Source organism: Dufourea novaeangliae, unplaced genomic scaffold, assembly GCF_001272555.1.
Source record: "Dufourea novaeangliae isolate 0120121106 unplaced genomic scaffold, ASM127255v1 scaffold299, whole genome shotgun sequence".
In the NCBI taxonomy this organism is placed as follows: domain Eukaryota; kingdom Metazoa; phylum Arthropoda; class Insecta; order Hymenoptera; family Halictidae; genus Dufourea; species Dufourea novaeangliae.
This window is the reverse complement of record NW_015374192.1, coordinates 435,762-457,046: the sequence shown is the minus strand read 5'-3', so window position 1 is coordinate 457,046 and position 21,285 is coordinate 435,762.

Here is a 21,285-nt window from a genome sequence, read left to right as displayed (position 1 = left end):
TGAGATTGTAATTTAATTCGAGTTCAGAACATGTGAAGCAACCCTTTTTTTCGTAGAAATGACGGAAGACGGTCGGAAACGTGGGATATGCTTAATACTGGAGAAGTACTTACCTTCTGATTCTATGAAAAACGAACATCAAATTTGGCAAAATCTCGTGGCTCATTTTACACATCTGAAATATATTCAAAGCCCCACGAAGCACATTGAAATGCCCTCTCTCGAACGCGTGACAGTCGTCGTCTCGATTTATCTCGTCTTCGAGAAAAACGCTGTTGCGTCTCAGCGATGGGGGAACGCTTGATCGTCGAACCCGTCTCAATTATATGCCAATTACGCCAGTCGAGCATCACTCACTATTGAAAATAACAAATCGCAGAAACAAGCGGTGCCAAGAGAGAGAGAGAGAGAGAGAAAAGAGGAAAAACAGAGGCCATCGACTGAGGAAAAAGAAAATGCAGTCGTATGCCGGTGACTCTTTTATTGCAACTTTATCGGTGAAAGAGAAACAGGATGGTTTGCCGATTTATTAACCAGCGCGTTGATAAAACCGCGACGAATGGCGCGGCGAAAGTATCCATGAAAAATGGGGGGGGGAGAGAAGAGAACATCTAAGGAGGAATAAGACAGAGAGATGGGTCGATCCTCGAGGTAGGAAAAATTCGATAAGAGCTCGTGGCAGAACCGGCCACTTAACCGTTCGATTGACCCTCGGCTCGTCTGAACTGGTGGCCGTCGGTAATTGTGTCAGATGACCGGGTGCCCTTGTTGACAGTGCCCGGTGTTCGTTCACGTTCCACGACGGTCATTCAATATTCGGAGTCAATTTTCCACGACACTATTCGATTGTGGATGGGGGGAGGGGGCGAAAACATTCTGTCTCGTGGTCAAAACGGACGTAGATATGTATATCGGTCGAGTCGATATACATATTGGGCAGTCCGGAAAGTTCGTAGCGTTTCCAGCATAGTGTTTGTTATATTTTTACCGGACGAAGGAAATGTTTAATTTGGTAAATTTTTTTGTTATAATTTTGGGCAAATTCTAATTAATTGGATAGATGTTATGAAATCTTCCAGCCAAGGTAGTGTAATTTCTGTACAACTCTGACTCATTCAATCCACGCCTGGAAAATAGTACACCTATTCAGCAAATTATACGATTTTTCCTTCGCCCAGTAACTATGTAACAAAGACACTGTCCTGAAAACACTACGAACTTTCCGAACGACCCAATATTTGTCCCTCAATTGACACATTTTTGTTTTTGTAATTCACCGCAACCCAGCCAGAGACTGCTTTCGATTGAAGAACGGTATCGATTAACAGGTTAATGTTATTGGGAGCGACACACAGTACGTACGATTATCTGAATTTAGAGCATTCGATGTCGCCTCGTTTCGGTGGCCTCTCGAACGATAACAAAATTCCCGCGTCCGTAATAGTCGTATTCACTCGACGAAACGAATAATTGCATTGATCTTCGCCTAGCTGGCTGAGAAACGTGGTTATCACCAATTATCCGTGGCAGTCGTCGTCACATGCTCGACTGTGTCCCCTATACCTTATCAGCTTGGCGGAGCTTCTTTTTTCAGCTGGCTTCGAAGAACGGTGTGCACTATGCGCCTCACACACCCATACACGCATAATAGCGTCAAATGGCACACGTACAAACTTATGGCGGGGCTACGTCACTGGGTGGATTATAGTTCAGTCGCGATACACCCGGGTCAAACGCCCTATTATCGCACCACGAGATGGGAATACATACGTGCGCACGAGCGGGAGAACGCTACGATTAGTGATATATGAAGCTCGAGCCTTTGAGCGCAACCCTTCAACGCCCAGTCCTTTAAATCGTTATTCCAAAATTATGAGACTGATACACAGGGTGAGTGGCATAAGATTTTCACCTGAAATATCTCCGTTGTTTTTAATGATACGAGCAAATGTGTATGGGAAAAATGTTTGCTTCAGTCGGGCAATTATTGTTAAACAGATTTTTTCCTCAAGGTTATACTTTCCGATGTTTCAAGGTCACCGTCGTTTTTTCTTTTTTAATAGGTTAACGTGTTTTGATTAGTGTAGCATTATATCTAATGGAAAGACAAATTTAATCATGTATAATATGGTAACCTTCAAATGACCTTCCCGTACTCTAGTAGGCTTCATTGTCGAAAGATATCTCTTGTTTATAAATGTGGTATTCAAGAGATATCAATAATATAACTCCTTGCTGACGAAAGTTAGATATTAACCGGCAACAGAATTTGACGCATTTGTAAAATTAGTGTTGTACCGATACAACACTGTGCTTTAAAGGGTTAAAGACTCAAAGTTCGAACCTCGAGGGTTCGAGCCATTACGGTTAGAACCTCGACTCGAAGCTTTAACAACACCAGCTAGGACGTTTTAGCTCTCACGACAAAAGCCCGCGAAGCTGTGCCAAAACAAAAGATCGTTGATATTGAAATATTTCAGAGGAAACAATTCCGTGTTTACCGAAGAAATTCCCGTGATGTGTACACAAGATGGCTGTTATCGAACATTCTGTCTGAGATTGGAAGCTTTTAGCTGGTCCCAAAACGACTCGAGCTCGGAGGATCGGAAAAAGGTGGGAGGGGAGTCAGTTGTTGACTGACGAAAGAAGGCAAAGAAAGAGAGGAATGACGCCAGAGCAGATGATCGTTCGTAATAGCTTGAATTTACGGCGAACAAAACAAACGCAGTAACTTTCGCCACGTGTAATTGGTTTGCACCAAACAAAGGCTCTATCATACCAGAATCACGTGCGCGCCATCGTGCGGCAGCCAGCATATTTTCCGTCGACAAACGCTAATTCGGTTCCCGCGTTTATAGGCGGCGGAGGAGGGTCACGAAATTCTTTGGCGTTCGTTTAGCGGTACACAAAGCGAGAAATGAAACCGCGACACGAACATCGAGAAGAGGAGAATTAAGTTTGGGATGTAGCCCTGGACGGAAAAAAATGGCTTTTGCCCCACCCTACAAGAAAATAATTGGATTTTGTACGCCCCCCCCCCTCCCTTCCCAGAATTACAAATTTTTTACATAATATTTAATATTGCAGTATAATTTGAAACACGACCAACAGCCTCTATTAAGAAAACGCATACATTTTCAACGATTTATGACTTTAAAAAGAAAATAAACCGTGTCTGGCTACGTACAGCCTTTTTTACTGTGGCAGTCGATGTGTTAATATTTAACTCTCCGAGGCACACGATTTTAAAGAAAATAAAACACCTAGTTGTACAGATTTTTTTTTAATATAAAAATAAAATATCAAACTGTATGACAATGAGTAACTTCAACTTTTCGAGGTGGGTTAAAATATGTATATCCCACCATGCATGAAAAGCTAAGCAAAAGGTGGGACAGTTTTTAACCCACCTAACCCTAAAGAGTTAAGGAGAAACTAGAGAGGAAGGTGTAATAGATACGGGGAAATGAATAAAGTACAAATGTTGGCAAAGAATATATAATAATTAAAGTATAATTTAAATGTAAAGTTACACGAGAGAAAAGTACGAATGGATGAACAGAAAATCTTATTTTGTAAACCCCTTTTTGTTGCCGACAGGCAAAAACAGATAACAAATGATAATAATAATAACGTAAACTTCGAACGATGGAACGGGCAGGAAATATCGCATCATCGGTAATAGGAGCAACAGATTATTCGTTCGCTATCGGTGGTGTCGCACCAGTTCCTTCGCGTTCGGACCGTTGAAAAAATCGACACCGAACGCGGACGATCGATTCGATTGACGGTTCGCCGAGAAGAACGCTTGTGAAAGAAAAAACCGCGTTTATTACTCTTTCGACCGACCCAGTTTCCATGTTTTCTGCACGATACTACGCGCCTAGTTGGGAGTTTACGGGCGCGCGATAGGCTGTTTGACGATAAATCGGCGATGTTTCAGAGACACAGTGAACTCTCGTTAACCGGGGATCAGTGAACTTTCGTCGATTCTTCGATACAGTTCACTTGTATGTCGGTCGATCGTTATATCCTCGTCCTTAAATACACCACGACCGATTGTACCATAATGAACGGTTATGTGTGTCATTACAGAAGCAGAGATGTACAGATTCTTTATCTAGATAGAAAATTTCGAATAACGATTGAAAGATAAAAAAAAAATGTTCGAACAGTATCGATTCTATTCGATACCCTCTGTCCAGATACACGGTCGAGCAGTTCCACTTGGCCAGCGTCGGCCTGGCTGGCCAGAAACAGTATCATAAATATATCTCAACCGTATTCTAGCCGTACCGACGTCTTCTTTTCCCTACATTCTCTGTTTGGACACTAAATAGCCGGCCAAAGATCGTATGCAAATTTATTCGTCGGAAGATAAACACTTTGTGCCGACGAAGCGTGACTTTCAGTCGTCGCGACTATTTTCGTGCCGCAATAGAGACGCGCGCGCGCGCGCGCGTACGGTGTGGTTTACGATCGTGAAATGTCGCCGGTGGGTGTCGTTGTTCCGTTAATTTCCACGCGTGGAATTCCGTTTGTTCGACACACGGGGTATGTAGGTCGAGAACGCGTTCGCGCGCGCAACAGTATATACAGGGTGTTAATAAACGTGTGGGACAATTTTATACAGGGCGGATTCTACATTAATTGTTGAACTGTTAATTGTTGAAAATACTGACGAAATACGCGTAAAGTCTAACATGGCGGGTTATTCTACTTAACGGGGCAGAACACCATAACAGCACCAAAAGTGCAGGTATATTTAGAATTTTTTCTAGAGAAACTATAACATGAATTTTTTTCCAATATTTTACTTAACATTTTAACGAACAGAAACAATTTTTTCTAACTGATTTAGGACGGAGATATCCTAGCATTAGAGGCTTTACTAGGTTAATAACAACACATAGTGTTAAACTTTATTAAAATCATAATTTATTGCCCGTATGTTCGCCAACTAATAACTCGAAAACGAAACCTCGATCGCAATTTCGTTATTCTTGATTTTCGTCTTAGTTTTCCAATGTACAATCCACCCTTACAAAACTATCCTCCATTTTTATAAACACCCTGTACATGTACGTTACAAGACGGTGGCGACGCGTCGCGAATAAACTTCAGCCAGTCTGTTATTTGCCGTGTCAGGGGACGGCGAGTTACGATTGTTTACAAATCGTACTACAGTAACACAAGGGGGGTGGGGTCATAAGACGGCCACTGGAGATCCACGTGGAAGACGCCAGGGATAAGTTGGATAGTGGCCGTGATTTAACGGGGATTTGTTTCGTTTTTTATTCACTCGGCTAGTCACGAAAATTCTCTGTCGGATCGATGGCCCCGCGAGAATGCGTTTTCTTTTCCACTCCGGTTTTATTGGACCGTGCACGCGCCCTGTCGGAGGCGATTACACGGAAAATCGCGTGGGCCGAACACAAAGTCCGCCGCGTCTCGCGGTTACGAGAGAGGATTACGCGATAGTATATACGATTGTTTCCTCGGAAGATTTACAGATTCTGGTTTAAAAGAGATTCCTGGGAAGTGGGGGCAGGCTTAAGTTCGCTGGGAAAAAAATGGATCCAGTTGATCACGATTTCAATGAGATATCTCGCCATTATTTTCCGCTTTCTATTACACCGTGAGATATACATATATATACAGGGTGTCTCGCCCGATTTTGACATCTTGATTTTCTCGCTATTGTTACTGGTAGCAAAAAATGTTTCAGCGGGGTTATTAGTTAAATGTTATTAGTTTTTTCGTGAGTGGACGCGTAAAGACACGAAAAACCCCGGCCAGCAGACTCGCGCTCTGATCGGCCGGGGTTTTTCGTTGATATCTCGGTAATAAAGCCTTGGACAACATTCTTGCTAAGGAAAAAGTTGTTCCAAATCATTCAAGGAACCCCTCATTTCCAGTTGTCGAAGCTATTTTGGGATACCCTGTATACATCGAAACATATTTTTCGATGATTTAACAGCGATTATCCGACGCGTTCCTCCTGCATCATATCCAGAGAGACCTCTTTTTCGTTTCTCGATTACGTTATTTATACGCGGTGACGGAACAACCATTATCTATTTAGCTCGAAAAAAACTGCTGGGGCAAAAGCACGGCCGGGTTCGTTGTTTATCTCCGTTTCGAGCGCGACCGGATCGTCGTCGCAATATCGTCTTCGACCGCCGAGCTTTTATCGGGCCGGAGGGCCTGCATTCGCATTGTTTATCAGGCTGCGCTCCAGGACCGTGCAATTTTATCGTCGACGACCAGCTACCACGAGTTACACACCCGGTTTTATCGTCGACCGTTTCGTTTTCCTCCGCGATTACGGGCCGTGGCCCGGACCAATTATCTCTTCGGGGCCATTCGATACTTCGTTGCGTTCCGATGCAGCCAGTGCTGTTATGTCTAGGACATAATATATATCGTGGAACCGCGAAATGATCGAGAAACCCGGAGAGAGTTGTCATTGTCCGACCTCGAGTCACTCGGTTTCGACATCTGGACCCCAAAGCTAGAGTGCATTAAGTCACACTTTTCAAACTTTAGAGAGTAAATCAAAGGTGCGGAAACATTGTAACTTTAGAACCGTTCAACAAGAAACAATTGATACCTTGGAACCGTTGCACGGATTTAAGACAAATTTCTATGTGTAGAAATGGCGAACTTTGCATTAATTACCCCATTTGATGGATTTTACACTGTTTGGCTCGGAAGAAAATATGAACTTGATATCATTTTTAGACAATTATATTAAAAATTAGACAACTTAGAACGAAATAAGTTTTACATCTCTATTTCTAGTGTGAATGAACAAGAGAGATCGAAATAATCTGTTCGAGTCATTGTATTCTTGAGACTGAAGATTCTACAGACCTCTTCGATGATTCTGAAAATACGGGTCGAAGAACACCAGTTAGATATCAGATTATAATCGTCATCGATCCAGGAAATCGAGAATTTACTTTAGGATTCCTCCGTTCCGAGAGGTGTATATCTTTCGAGAAATGTTTTTCTGTTGTAACCGTCCGTCGTTTTATACAATCGACGTGTTATCGTTTCGCAATCAGACGAGTTGCATGCACACAGAGATCGACGGTAGTGGTTTTTCTGGTAGACCTCCTGGCGCGCTCGATCGATCACGATACCGTGATGTCAGGCTATCCGGTAAACAGTCGCGTGCAATCAATTATACTTACTCAATTTGTCGAGTGTATCACTAAGAGTATTGAAACGTTCGCGTAAACACATAATCCTTCCGGAGTTTCGCCTTGGAATCGCAGAGCCTGTACCAGGGATGGGCAGGTTCTTCGATGATAAAAGCCACATCGATACTTTTCATACATTTTTAAATGTTCGGGAGCCATCGAAGGTATTATTTTAAAATTGTATTTATGTTTTGTACGATAGCTTATTTATATCTAGCTAAAAGGTGGACGTATTAACCCATTAACGGTCGAATAAAATTACGACTTGTCGTAAGAAAACGTATATTTATTTATTAACCAGGAAATTTACAGTTACGTAAGTCCTATAGAGGTTAGAAACAAATTACCTGTACATAGTCCTGGCTTGCAAAAAAAGGAAAAAGACTTAAATACTAAAATAATATTAAGATATAACAGTTGTAAGGCATCTGAAACAGTAATATGCATATTCACTCACTCCGGATGAACTGTCAATTGGTTAAAAGACATACTGTTTATTTTAAGTATTATTAATATATATGTCTATGAACTTGTTTCCCATGGCAATTTTTATACAGATCAAATCACACATCAAAGGGAAACTGCATAGTTGCTAGTGAGAAATTAGGGACTTTCTTTAAAGAAGTGAGCTTATTTATAGATTGTGCACATCCACAGGTGACGTAGTACACTTAATTATTCCTTAATGTCAAGGGCGAAAGGAAATAGTGTATACAACAACAAAACCTCATATTATAAAACCCAATATTGTCAATAGTAACTTTGAGAACCGCAGTTCGCCCACGGTTGGCCCATAGCTTCCATCTATCCTTCCAGTAGTATAATCAACTAAAAGTGCACCAGTAACGGAACTTCCAATAAAATCCTCAAGAATACAAGATCGCAAAAATTTACACAATCTTCAATAAACTTTGCAACACTATATCTGCAGTAAAGAACGACAAGTAACCACATAGTTTTCATATATTATTCATGACAGATCAGCATCGCGACTAACTTTCGCACCAGCGTACGATTTATTCTGAGCGGTGTACATACATGGGCGTAGCACTTACTCCCTCCCCCTGGACGGAAAAAAGTGGCTTTTGCCCTACTCTACAAGAAAAAAAATTGGATTTTGCCCCCCCCCCGCCCCAGAGTTACAAAATTTTTGTGTAATATTTAGATATAACAAGTGAATTTGCATAAATGTTCAGAGTCTGGTAATTACTTTTAGGTTATTATATGAGGTTATGATCTGATAACGTAAAACTAATAGTCTACACATATATCATGGTATATAGTTTAATTAGGCTAGTTAATTTATAATTCTAGAGACCGAAGATCGCTCTGAATCGTGAGGCGTAATATCTAATATTGCAGTAAAATTTGAAACACGACCAACATCCTCTATTAACAAAACGCATACATTTTCAACGATTTAGACTTTAAAAACAAAATAAAGCGTGTCTGGCTACGTACAGCCTTTTTCACTGTGGAAGTCGATGTGTTAATATTTTTGCCCGCCCCTGACTGATAACCTGGCTACGCCCATGTGTACATACCTACTCCGTGGTTTCCATGCGATTATGAAACGTGTGCCAGTCGCGCTTCATAACACCACGAAGCATTTACAATTTGAATTTTCTTCACGAGTCTCTCGATCCACGGTGGTATAACACACCCACGATCTCGTTCGATATGCGCATCCATCCTCCATTGTTTACCGTTTCGCGATGGATCTCGGTACTCTAGCTACTTTTATCACCCACTGATGTGTGTACGCGTTGAATTGCAGAGGTTTCTTGTTTTTTTTTTTTTGTATGGATGTCCGATGAATTTCATAGCAGGCCTTGGATAGCAGCCGTTGCGCCTATGTTATTCGTATGTCGAAGGGGGAGGAGGCGGAGAGCTGCGATTCTACGGAGCTGGCCGGCGCGTGTGCCTCTGCTGCGGGATGATGTCACGTATCAAAAGTACCCACACGTTTATTATACAGGGTGTCTCACCCACAAGAAACCCATTGTGTTCAGTACATTACATACTACAAGCCTGTCGCAGAGGCCAGGTTTTCCCACATTTGTATGAATTGTATTTATCTCCTCGAGCGTACGTATCTGTAGTTTCGTTTCAACGAAGAAAGATAGTCGATAAAAGGTAGTCTTATCAGACCTAATCAGATTTAATGTATCCCGTTGCCTTTTATTCCGCCACGCTCTACAGTCGTTTCTCTTCCGAGGTTGTATAATGACAGAGGATTCTTCCTATCGTCGTGAAAGACGATCCTCTTTCGCCGTTTGAAATCTTCTTACTTCCCGTAATAGCTCGTGAACCGTCCAGTTTCAAAGAGGAACATCGTTACAATGAAAATTAATCTCTCTATCTTCAATATAACTGCGTTTCGGTTTCAACGAACCTCCCTCTGCAGCGCTCCACGTGCAACGATAGCTTGTATCGCGATACCCAAGTTGCAACATTATAAATACATAAATGTAATTGGTCTAATCCGTTTTATGCAGCTTGTTATGTAAGCCGGCACCGCCAGCCGGTTATTTAATTAACACGTTTCCCCTGCAAAAGTGAAAACACTGGCTGCGTTTTCCTTGTTCTCGCGTAATTCGCCGTAAGTGGATTTACACGAAATGTCTGTGTAAAATCGGGCGATACTACTGCCCTAAGGTACCACGATCCACGATCGTTCTATTACTTTCTTCGGTTGTTAACACATTATCTACTGATTGCTGTCTAAGGGATCTAGTAGATCTAACAATCAATACCATAAGGAACTATTATTAAACAGTTTAATCACTCAATTGATTGTCATTAATATTCATAAATAAAAGTCATCGTTACACGTGGGGACCAATTATTAACAGGAGCCTTCGAACACTCATCGATGATTCACTGTATTCTATTCGTCATTTCTTATCCAAAGTATAATTACCAAACGTTTCACTTTCAACATTTAAAATATTTAGCATAGATATCCCTATTACATCGCAGTACGAAGAAATGTTTACGATAAAATTCTGACTCGGATGCATTTCTCCAGTCCGAAAAAGTGTTTACCCTACAATTCTTGGATGCATTTCCAGCTAGTGAAACAATGCGCACCAGCGATGAGAAAACAGCAGAAGAAGTTGTCGCATGGAAAATCGCCAATCACGCGTTCAATGACTCCTCCGATTACGTTCCCCCTGTCGTTAACAAATCGCGAGACACGTCGCGTTCAGAGACGTAAAGGCGAGATTTGTATTCGCACGCGACGGTTTTCAAGCTCCGTCGACTCTGTGCGTGTTCATGCGTCTATCAAGAGAACGGTAACTAGGTCAACGAGACGGCGATTCGTTTATCTGTTTGTTTGCTCGCTGTCTAACATAATAGTTCCGACCGTAGGCGGTTTCTTTGCCCGATCGGTGCCTCGGTTGTTCACGGATTCACGCGGGCGCGCGTGTTTGCCGTCGAACTTATCGTCCCGTCCGAATAAATCACCACGGTATTATCGCCGTTATCATGGCCCGACGCGTGTTTTCAACGTGTGGGCGTCTGATCGGCGTGATCCAGAAAGATCACCGATGAATATCGCGAACGATCTTCGAAATTAACCCTTTTAGTACCTTAGAGCCGATACGACGGCTTTGTTAGTTTTCTCGAAAAAATATCTTGAGCCGATATATCGGCTTTACATTTTTAATATAATTTAAAGCACAGGCAATGAATAAATTTATATAGTGGAACATTCATTCTTAAATACAGTAAAACATACAGATATAAAGTATTTTTTTTTTTAGTCATTTATAAGAGAAATATTGTAAATTCTCGATGAGTGTTCGAAGGCTCCTCGGCACTGACAAGAGGTCCCAGGTGTAAGGATGACTTTTTAATGAGGTTTAACCAGTCTGGTTGACCAGCATGGAAGGTGTTAGAAAAACTATTAAAATATCTCAACTGTTATTACATTGAGTCAACTTTAATTGCTCGATCAGATAACCAAATATATTGTATATTTTACAAAATATAATTACCATGTTTCGTCCACAGAATTTATTAAAAATCAAACATTGAAAAACTGGCCTACCAGTCCCTAGGTCTCCCCTAAAGCTGAATCATAACCGCGGTGGTAATTGTACCGATCTCTTTCGAATAACATCGCCTCGCGGAACCTTACATAAAATGATAATTGGTCGGGGTAAACTGGGTTGCGTCCCGTTATCTTTTATATAATAACATCGCCGTATATACACCCGATCGTAAACTGGATTCCATTCGTTTTCCGCGAGAGCCGCAAACGCCCCGCGTTATCGATGTTATTTACCGCGTGGAAAACACGTACATACGCCGGTCCAGTGTCGATGGAACCCTGGCAGACGATAACACATGTGCGTAGGAAACACCGTCTTGGCGTCAGATTACCTTTCCATCTCTGTTGCCTGGGTCGAAACTATGGAATTCATATTTTGTTCGTGTTTCCTGCATGAATCGAAAGACGCTCGAGGGCGACCTGTTATGGAATTGTACAATTAGCCACACTGGATTTTACGTGGATAGATAGAAGAGGGGAGAAATGATATGTGTATTCATACGTGTAATAGGAACACGGAGAAAATTGTAGGTATACGAATCGCATAAATAAGTGGTAGAATTAGCGGCGGAAGGTTTTTCTGCTACTGCTACTTGAACGATTTACGTGCACGGCTGTAGAAAGTGGAAATCATGTGTACTATTATAATTCACTAGATGGTATATAGATAGAAACTTATAATGTAGAAGAGAAATTGCGTAACAGAACATTACCATTTAGAAAATAAGAATCGCGAGTCATGTAGAATAGTTCGTGCAGACGTTTAATAATAATAAATTTCTCTGTATGTCGATTATTAGAAATCCTAGACTGCAAGGATCCCGAAATCCAAGGACTCGAAGGAGGTTCATCGAGCAGCTTTTAGCTATCTGCCTTGATCCCTTTGGTCACTTTAGCTTTCTTGATCCCTTTGATCACTTTAGCTTTTCTTGCCCCCTTTGATCACCTCAGGTCTTCTTGGCCTTCTAGGGTTACCTTCTTTGGCTATTTCCGGATGAATCTTTTAAACTCCCTTCGATGATCCTTCAGGAATTTCCTTCCAAGTTGATTAGTCCTTCAAAGGCTTTCACGATGCATTCGTTGGTCCCGCAACGTCTCCTAAAGCTTTTGATCGTTCATCAGGAGCCTTTAACTGACTTTGCTGATTCTTCAGAAGCCACCATCGAGGGCTACTAGGAGTGTCTTGACTGGTGCCCTGTATTACCCAAGACGTCTTCAGAGGTTTGTAACCTAACCTTGTCTGATTTTCCAGAACCCCGGGTGATCCGTCGTGGGTCATTAGAAGTGCTTGACTTGGGTCATCCAAGGCATTTCTTTGTACTTCCTAGTGACCCTTCCCAAATTTTTCTGATCCTGTGTCATCCAAGACATCCCTACGTAACTTCTTAATAGCCCTTCCCTAATTTTTCGAAGATCCTTCAGAAACCCAGGACTTCATTGGCTCTTGAAGCCCGACAACGTTATCAATCCTTCAACTCCAACCTCGAGAATTATCTCGAAAGTCCAAATCGGTGTCAACAACAACCATAATTTCCCTCCGGACGCACGTGGATCCGACGTAATTATAATACGCCGTCGTGTCGGTCGGATCTAACGATTCCGAAAATTGTTTCGCAACCGGGGAGCATAAACAAGCCAAAGATATCGCTCGATGTTAGCTCATACACGAAGGTAAAGATAGAACCTTCTCGTTCTGCCATCACCACGCGCGGGCCTAATAAGTAAGCCGCGATTATTTTTGGAATACCCCGTGTTGTACAGCCCGCGGAAAGCCAGGCATGGGTGGAGGAGGGAGGCGATGGTCTCCCAATCACGAATTTACCATAAAGTCTTCGAATCCTCGCGAGCGATAAACTATCGAATAAAAGGCGTTCGGGTGTTGTTTATTGGAGAGGCTCCAACTCTTTTGGAATTCGCTCTAGCAGTAAATTTCGACGATAGAATACACGTATAAGCACATACACATATGCACGATCTATTCTTGATGGCACGAGCTCGCACCTGCTTTTATATGTCACGACGGATTTTTACCATTTTCGAGAAGAACTCGCCGCGCGAAAATAAATGCAATCCTACAAGACTCCGCGAAAATTGACCGATGGAACTGTGTGTGGTAATTGCAAAAGATTACTGGTATCCCCGTGTGTGATCGCTGTGCAAACTCACGGTGCAACGCAAACACGAAAGAAGTGTGTGTGCTTTTGATCGTTTTGTCGCTAAGTGGCAAGACAAACATTTCCTCGTACGTTCGTCCTCGGTCAACCTTCGATGCGATGTCGGTGCGGTCACGATTGCTTCGCTCTTATTGAAGAATTCTATATCTGGACCCCAGAGCCAGAATATATTAAGTCATAGTTTGCAAACTTTCGAGGAGAACAAATCAGGGGTGCGAAAACCTTTTGTTATGCAAGAAGTCAACAAAATATCATTGGTTCATTTGTAGAAATCAGACAAAATAGATTTCTTATAATTGTCCCGTGAATCACTTTACTCACTTCAGTAAGAAGCCTCCGTTCATTCGTGTCACGGCTCCTTGAAACAATAAGGAAACCGATTTCATTCGACGAACGGAAGGTACTCGATGAATTTACATGTTTCGAATTCGTACGCTCTGAATGCACCGCGTCTCCCTGTATAAAGGGGACAATTCTTCATTGTGTCGATCGTGGGCTGGGCTCGAAATGACACGTCGTTTATTCGGCCGCGGACACGCTATCGGTGCTTTTTAATCCGACATTCGGTGACGTTCGACAAATGCGTAACTTTTGTGGGTGGAAGGGCGCCTCGTACTGTCGTTAAAAGGATACAAATTGTAGGCGATTCTACTCGCGCCGGTGGGACGCATTAATAATCGCGTAGACGAAAGAAAAAGCATAACAGCAGAAAAATGACCGATTGTCATGCCGATAAAAGGGGGAAAAAAAGAAGAATCTAATTGTCGTTTGTATAATTCATTTTATGTGGCCGTGTGACATCGGTATCGACGGATCACGTCAGGGAAACTCAACTAAATGGAAGGAAAGGAAATTACCCATAATCGATTAAACCTGTTAAAGTGTTGCTTCGCATGTAACCGGATGTGTTATCGTTCCAAGATAATATCTAAATCGTCGACGGACACGCACACACACAGCGCTTGTTAGGGGGTATTCTAGTGTAAACGGCCGTTTTCAACGTGATTTTTGGGAATTAATTTAGAGAAAAATACGAAACCTAGGAAGTTCTGGTTCTGTACTTATATTTATACATGTGTGAAGTAAAGGTACAAATTTTTATAGGACACATTTTATTAACAATTATAAAAGTTATAAACACCCGCATAGGTCATGTCGCGAAAAACTTGTCCCATCGGATGCATTGATTGCGTAGGTTCTAGTTTTTTGAAAAAAAAAAAAAGAAAAAAAAACGACATTGCGTTTTATTCTCCATGAATGTGGCTATCGTTCGACCTAGGACAAGTAATCTAAATAGAATAATTGACAAAATGATAGAGCTTTGAAAATGAAAGTCTGATTTCTACCATACAAATGTTTTACCTTTCGTACCCCTGGAAAAATACTAATATTGAAGATATTAGAATGTTTCAAGGTCGATTTGATAGCCAGAAACATACTCTACATGTGAGTCGAAATATGCTAGAATGCCCCATTAAATTTTGAAAGGAAGGGCGTCGAATATAGTCGGCACAATACTGCAGCCTCGTGGTACGTGCAAGTATTATGCAATCAGGACAATCTCCGGCGTGTCTTGGCCGATGCAACAAGTGTCTCGCGGGTGCAGCGTACACATCGTTCTTTCCGCGAAAAACTTCGATATTTCCAGCAATCGCAGCTTTTTCCTACGAGAACGTATCTTATCACGGTAAGGTTGCGTACTACCGTAAACATTGCCGCACGTGTCGTAGACGCACCTGCCGTAGATTGCTGGTGAATATATATTTCCGTAATTCCTACGTACTGTAACTATATTATCAGAATTAAAGTAATATATATATTTGGAACTTTTAATGAAACTTATAATGATGTTTTAAATGACAAAATTAAGGTAAAGGGAATTAAAACTGATAATATGGACCTGAATATGTTTATATTTATAATCCTGAATATAAATATTATAAAAGTGAGTTTACAAGAGCATTGCATAGCAAAGGAATTTATATTCAGAATTATAATTATAAACATATTCCGGTCCATTATGAGTTCTAATTCTTTCTACTTTAATTTTATTATCTAAAGAATCATTATAAGCTTCATTAAAAATTGAAAACATGTATAAAAATATTATTCAAACAACATTAAAATCACTGATTTTCTTCCAGAGTCACGGAGAAATTATGTGCCTACTATTTTTAGTATTATATTTGCTGTATCTTGACCCCTCAGCTGTTCGGCGACATTGCACGTCAGTCGTTAAAATCGGAAAGTGGCACGTAATTTACGCGTGGTCGGTTCTTTACTCAGGAATAATGTAGAAGGTAATAGAATACGATATTGGCACTTACTACACAATAATAAAAACTAAAATGATACGAGTTTTTTTTTTTTGGAACAAGAAATGCAATGCATTACACCGAGTGAAACTTGCTCACGGTATACGTGGCTTTCGTACATATTGGTGGACACGTGAGAACATAAAGTGTGTTTCTCTTAACTGGAAACGCAGGAATATCTCGTAGATCGTTGAAGATATGAGAAAACTGTTCTTACAATAGTTGTTGGGTATGGAGGAGAATATTATGCGGTATAAATAATTCAAATGGTTCCAATTAAATGAAACTATATATATATATATACAGTGTGTCCCAAAATATTTGTAAATACTTGAAAAAGATAATTCCCGTGGTGATTTGAAACAACTGTTTCGCTAAGAAAAAAGTTGTTTCAACTCACCCCAGGAATCACCCCTTTCAAGGACTTACACTTATTGTAGGACACCCTGTATATACATATTCCGCATCTAAAATGTAAAGGATTAACGGTACTTAATCTGTTACACGTTAATTTGATGATCGATTGAGCCTACAGAATACTAACGAAAAATGAAACACACACAAATGGCGTGATCGACATCGACTCTGTCAATCAGAGCACGTCAGCCAGTCACTATGTTGCACGAACAGGTAACTACTTTATAAGTCAGATAGAAGACTAGCTGTTTCCTGAGGCTGCTCCCAATTTGAAAGCAATCAAGAACAAAAGACTTTTCTCTACCGATTCCCATCGACCGTAGTTCCAGGTCCCTCCCAGAACAAAAAAAAAATGTAGCACGAAAAGCGGCACGATGTGGCAATTTAACGATCCTCTGTTTCCCAGCGTTCGCGTGCCACTGAATCGCAGGTAGAACGATTAAGGTGAAATTCGTAGCCACGGGCGATCATCGGTCGCGCGCCATTATTGCTGCCCGGTGTATTCGTGAAATCGTGTGATCTTTGCCAACTTGTTGTCCGTTTAACGACCAGATTTCTAGCCATTGCTCGACCATCCGTGAAATCCCCCGTCCCACAGTGGTCCAGAACACCGATTTAGAAGTTCAGGAGCTTAATTTGGGTATAAAAATGGGAATTTCAAAACCGAACTTGGCAAGCATGTATTTAATATTCATATTTATTTAGGCGTCAGATGACGCACTTGGTACTAATGGTAATTCAATAAATTAGAATTAAAGTAACAGTTACATCAGAAATCAATTTAGGCAATAGCGGGCATCACGAGTTATTTAACGCTAAACTTCATTTCTACAAAATATTTGCAAATAATGTATTTTTATACCCAAATTAAGCTCCTGAACTCCTAAATCGGCGTTCTGTACCACTGTGCGTCCATCGAATTTCTTTTTATAGTGGAAATCCACGGTTCACCGTTCGGATAAGGGGAGTTTCCTCGTTTTTGCTGACCCCTCGGTTGAAACTTAATGACTCACACTCGATTTTCCAGCGCGCGAACCTTGCGGTTAATTAACAATCGTGCTGTACCGATACGCATCGTTCACCTGTAATAGGACTTTCACTTGTGTATCATTTCACTCCACCATCGCCGCCCCGGTCTGACGGAATGATTCGCGATTCGAGGAAAAGTACACCGCGACGGATGAGTCATTTCGTTCGTTGCTAATCGTTACGTATTGTTTTTTTTTATTCTTTCTCCGTTTCATTTTTTTTTATCCAGACCTGTGCTTGGTTTCGTTCGGGTTTTACAGTCGCGATTAGAAGAGCGTGAAATGACCGAAGGTGCACCGTCGTCGATGATTCATACGGGCTCGATGTGACTAATTCGAGGTTTCACGTAACCGAACGGGTGGTTCACGTGTTCAATTTGCAACATTGCTCGCCGTGGTTACGATTTTAACGTTAGCCTGTTAAGTGGTCATGCTCACTCAGGAGGCCGAAAAAAGAGTGTTCTTTGAGAATTTTTTTCTCAAAAACTATAAGACCTTTTTCAAAAAATATGTTTGTGTTTCAAAGATTGCAGTTTCTAGATTATAAGGTGATTTTTTTATTTAAAAATATTTATTAGTCAATAAATGGTGAGCGATCTCCCTGATGTCTCTTCACCAAAAGTGGTCTGCCGTGATCACTGTAACTTCGTAACAGTTCGTTTGAAATAAAAAATTCAGTAAGATTTATGTAATGGAAAACGGTAAAAGGATTAATACCACCGAGGAGGCGATAATTCAGTCAGTGACGATACGATCGCGCTTGTCCTTAAACTATTTGAATAACTTATCAATCTTCTGGGATCTATTATTACCTCTGTTTGTGTATGTTTGTCCCCCGTTACTCTGACGTGGTGTTTTTCGAACGTCGCCGTCTTGGATTGCTGCCGTGCAATATTTCAGTAGCGCAATTTCACAGACGAGAGGAAGGGTCTTGGAACGGTCCGCGATATAATGGACACCATCCAACGCAAGTGCGCTTGTTATGCACCGTGATGCATTGAATAATGTAACAAACAGACGTTAGATGAATCGAAAACGAATGTAGCTCCTGTCGTTCGTGGGGAGGTCCGTTCGTCTTCATTAATTCTCATGAGGCGAAAATGGCGCGGACGCGACACTAGTGAATGCAGGATTGTTTCGATCCATGGTAAACAATTTAATGTTCTCAGTTCTGAAGATGAAATTGTGCACGAAATTTAGTAGACCTACTAAATCATGTTTCCGTAATACATGATTTTACTCTAACGTGGTTAGAAAATTGGGGAAATTGTTAAATAACAAGGTAGATTTATATTCAGAGACAGACAAGAGTAGGGTAAATCAACCAGCAATTGATAGCATAGAGTGAATGACCATTAGGCAAGAAATGAAAATTATAAACTTAAAAATTATTATATGTTTATAAATAAAGTGTAGTTACTTTTAATATCTCATATTTTTAGTTTAGTGTATTAGGCAAACATTAATAAGTATACTTCTTGTTAACAATATTTCAGAAATGTAACAGCCATTTACTAGGCTTCACACGTTTTGCACGTTGTAAATAATTTTTTAAAAATTATGACAAGAATAAGTAATTATTTTTATAAATATTCCAAGAAAAATAAATGTAATTGCAATTTCAACAGCTGTTTCGTTGTTAGGAATAAATACATTCAAGTATTACTCTGAAATGTCCATAAATTCAACAATTCGGTCATTCACTGGCTGGTGTACCCTATTTATATTATAATGGAACCGTGAAATTCCAATATCACCGTCAGACTCTGTCAACCGAGCATTTTAATGTTCTGTAACGGAGTATACGATGATGATCACCGTCATTGGGTCAGAATGACCCTGCATCCGCCGGGGGTGGGTTAATTCCTATCGCGTGAGGGGAATAAGGTTTCATTCTTCCGGTTCGCCAAGTGTGGGCTACTATATTTTCCTCATACGACAAAAATCTATTGAATAAGGTGTATATAAAAGTATCATAATTTCTGCTAGTTTGTGTTATAATTTTCATCTTTGCCGATAAACAACCATTGACATATCCAGATCAGAAATAAAGAAACGATTGAAGATGAATCTGTTAGGTATGCCTCGAAAAGATAATACGTGGAAACGAACTATAGTTCTATTGCTGGCAATTTTAATTAGCACCTGCAAGGTTGTAGTTTCTTCCTGTATCTGAACCCTCCTGCAACGTCCCTCAGCGCAAACCTAAGACCCTCCATATACCTTGTACATCTCTACCAATTCTTTTGTCTCGATGCCAGAAACATAAGCAACTCTAACTTCTGATTGATGTTACGACCACGATACATCTCTTCCTCAACAATGTAGACGCTAGCACTCGTGCTCAGAATAAATAGAAGCATCAAGTAAAGACACGTCAACCGAGTCTGTAATTAATAGCACGTGTGCCTGACAAACTTTCATAGTCATTTTATCGTAAACAGTGTGCAACACTATAACGAATTTTATTCTAGAATTTCTATCTACAAAACTTCACGAAGAATCTGAAATTTTATATTTTCGTAAACTTCCGCAGTCTGATTATAACGCAAAGTTTGTCAACGATGCTTTAAATAGACTTGACCAGCCACACGGTGGTACTGAAATCTACATTTTTCCAAGATTCCATCTATCAGATCCCAAAGCTCTGATAACGTTACATTTAAGGATATCCTGTGCATTTATCTGTACACGCATTTTCTACGGTCACCTGCGACGAAAGAATTAAAATTCCCTGCTACCATTACCCCTGTCCCAGTTTTCCAAGTAATCAACGTATGTACAAGACCAGTTACCGGGTGAGTACAGTTAGAATCACGAATTAGAAACAATGATTCCCGGAGGCACGATCTGTCATTAGCGTCACGGAACGGAAGGAATCACGGGCTATTAATTATGTTCATTGTGTCTTCGTCACCGTAAACCGATCTACTTTCGCTGGCGTGTGGACGACGTGGCTGTTCCTGCTACACAGTGGGCCAGAAGACCCGTAGTAATGGCCAAAATTAATAAAGTAAACTAATCTTTTTCAAACCTGAACCCTATTCTTGAGCTCAAAAGAGGAGTAATTTTGAAGGAAACTGTTTTTTTTTTGGATTAAGTTTGCATGAAATCAACTTATTTGCCTTATTCTGAATTCATATGTATCTATAAATAAATACACTGCGTGGCATAACTATAAAACCACTCTAAAATTTTCAATTCTTATGTATTATGGTTAAGATAAAAAGGAACCACTTTTTTCCAGGGAATATAATTTTTTTGATCAACAAGATTTCAGACGTGGCATATACTTAGTTCTTTTCTACGTTAACCACGTTAAATAACGATTAAAAATTTCATGGTGGTTTTATAGTTATACAACACAGTGTTTATAACAATAAAATTCCACAAATTAAGCATAATTTGGTAAACAGTCGCATCAGTAATTTCAGTGTACTTTTTTAACTTTACACCAACATCAATGGGACAGAAATTGTTGAATCAACGAAATATTTTATTTATATATGCTTCAACTATTCCTGAGTATAATAATAAGTTTCTATCAGGTTAATTTTCAAGCTCGTTTTTGGCCACTTTATCGGGTTTCTCGGCCCACTGTGTTTGTCGTTCGCCGACTGCGATCCGCGCCGGTGTCGTTCGATAAACACTTTATTTCGGGTCGTGTCGAAACGTTGCGGTGGTGTGCCGCATGCCGTGCACCGCCCGCCTAAAAATACACGACTCCGCGGACCGGCCCTTTCCCCCACCACACGGTAGTCTCACCGAAACTGCAATCGAAAATAACTTTCGGAAACACCTGGCACCCCGACGTTCTATTCTGCACGTTGGATCGCGCAGGTCCCCTCCATTTCTCAGCCCCCTCCCCATTTTCTCCCACTTTGCTCCCCCTTTGCTCCACTTCATCGTTTTTTCTCCACGAGGGGTGCACCTGTCCTGACGAATTCCTTCGGGTGTATCGCGAGGGGAACGCCTTTGAAAACCTCGAATTCACCCTCTCCCCCATTGGACACTCTTAGAGTTTCATTACTTTTCTGCTCTCGGTCCCCTCGAATGAATCTTTGGGGCCCCCAGGCTCGAGAC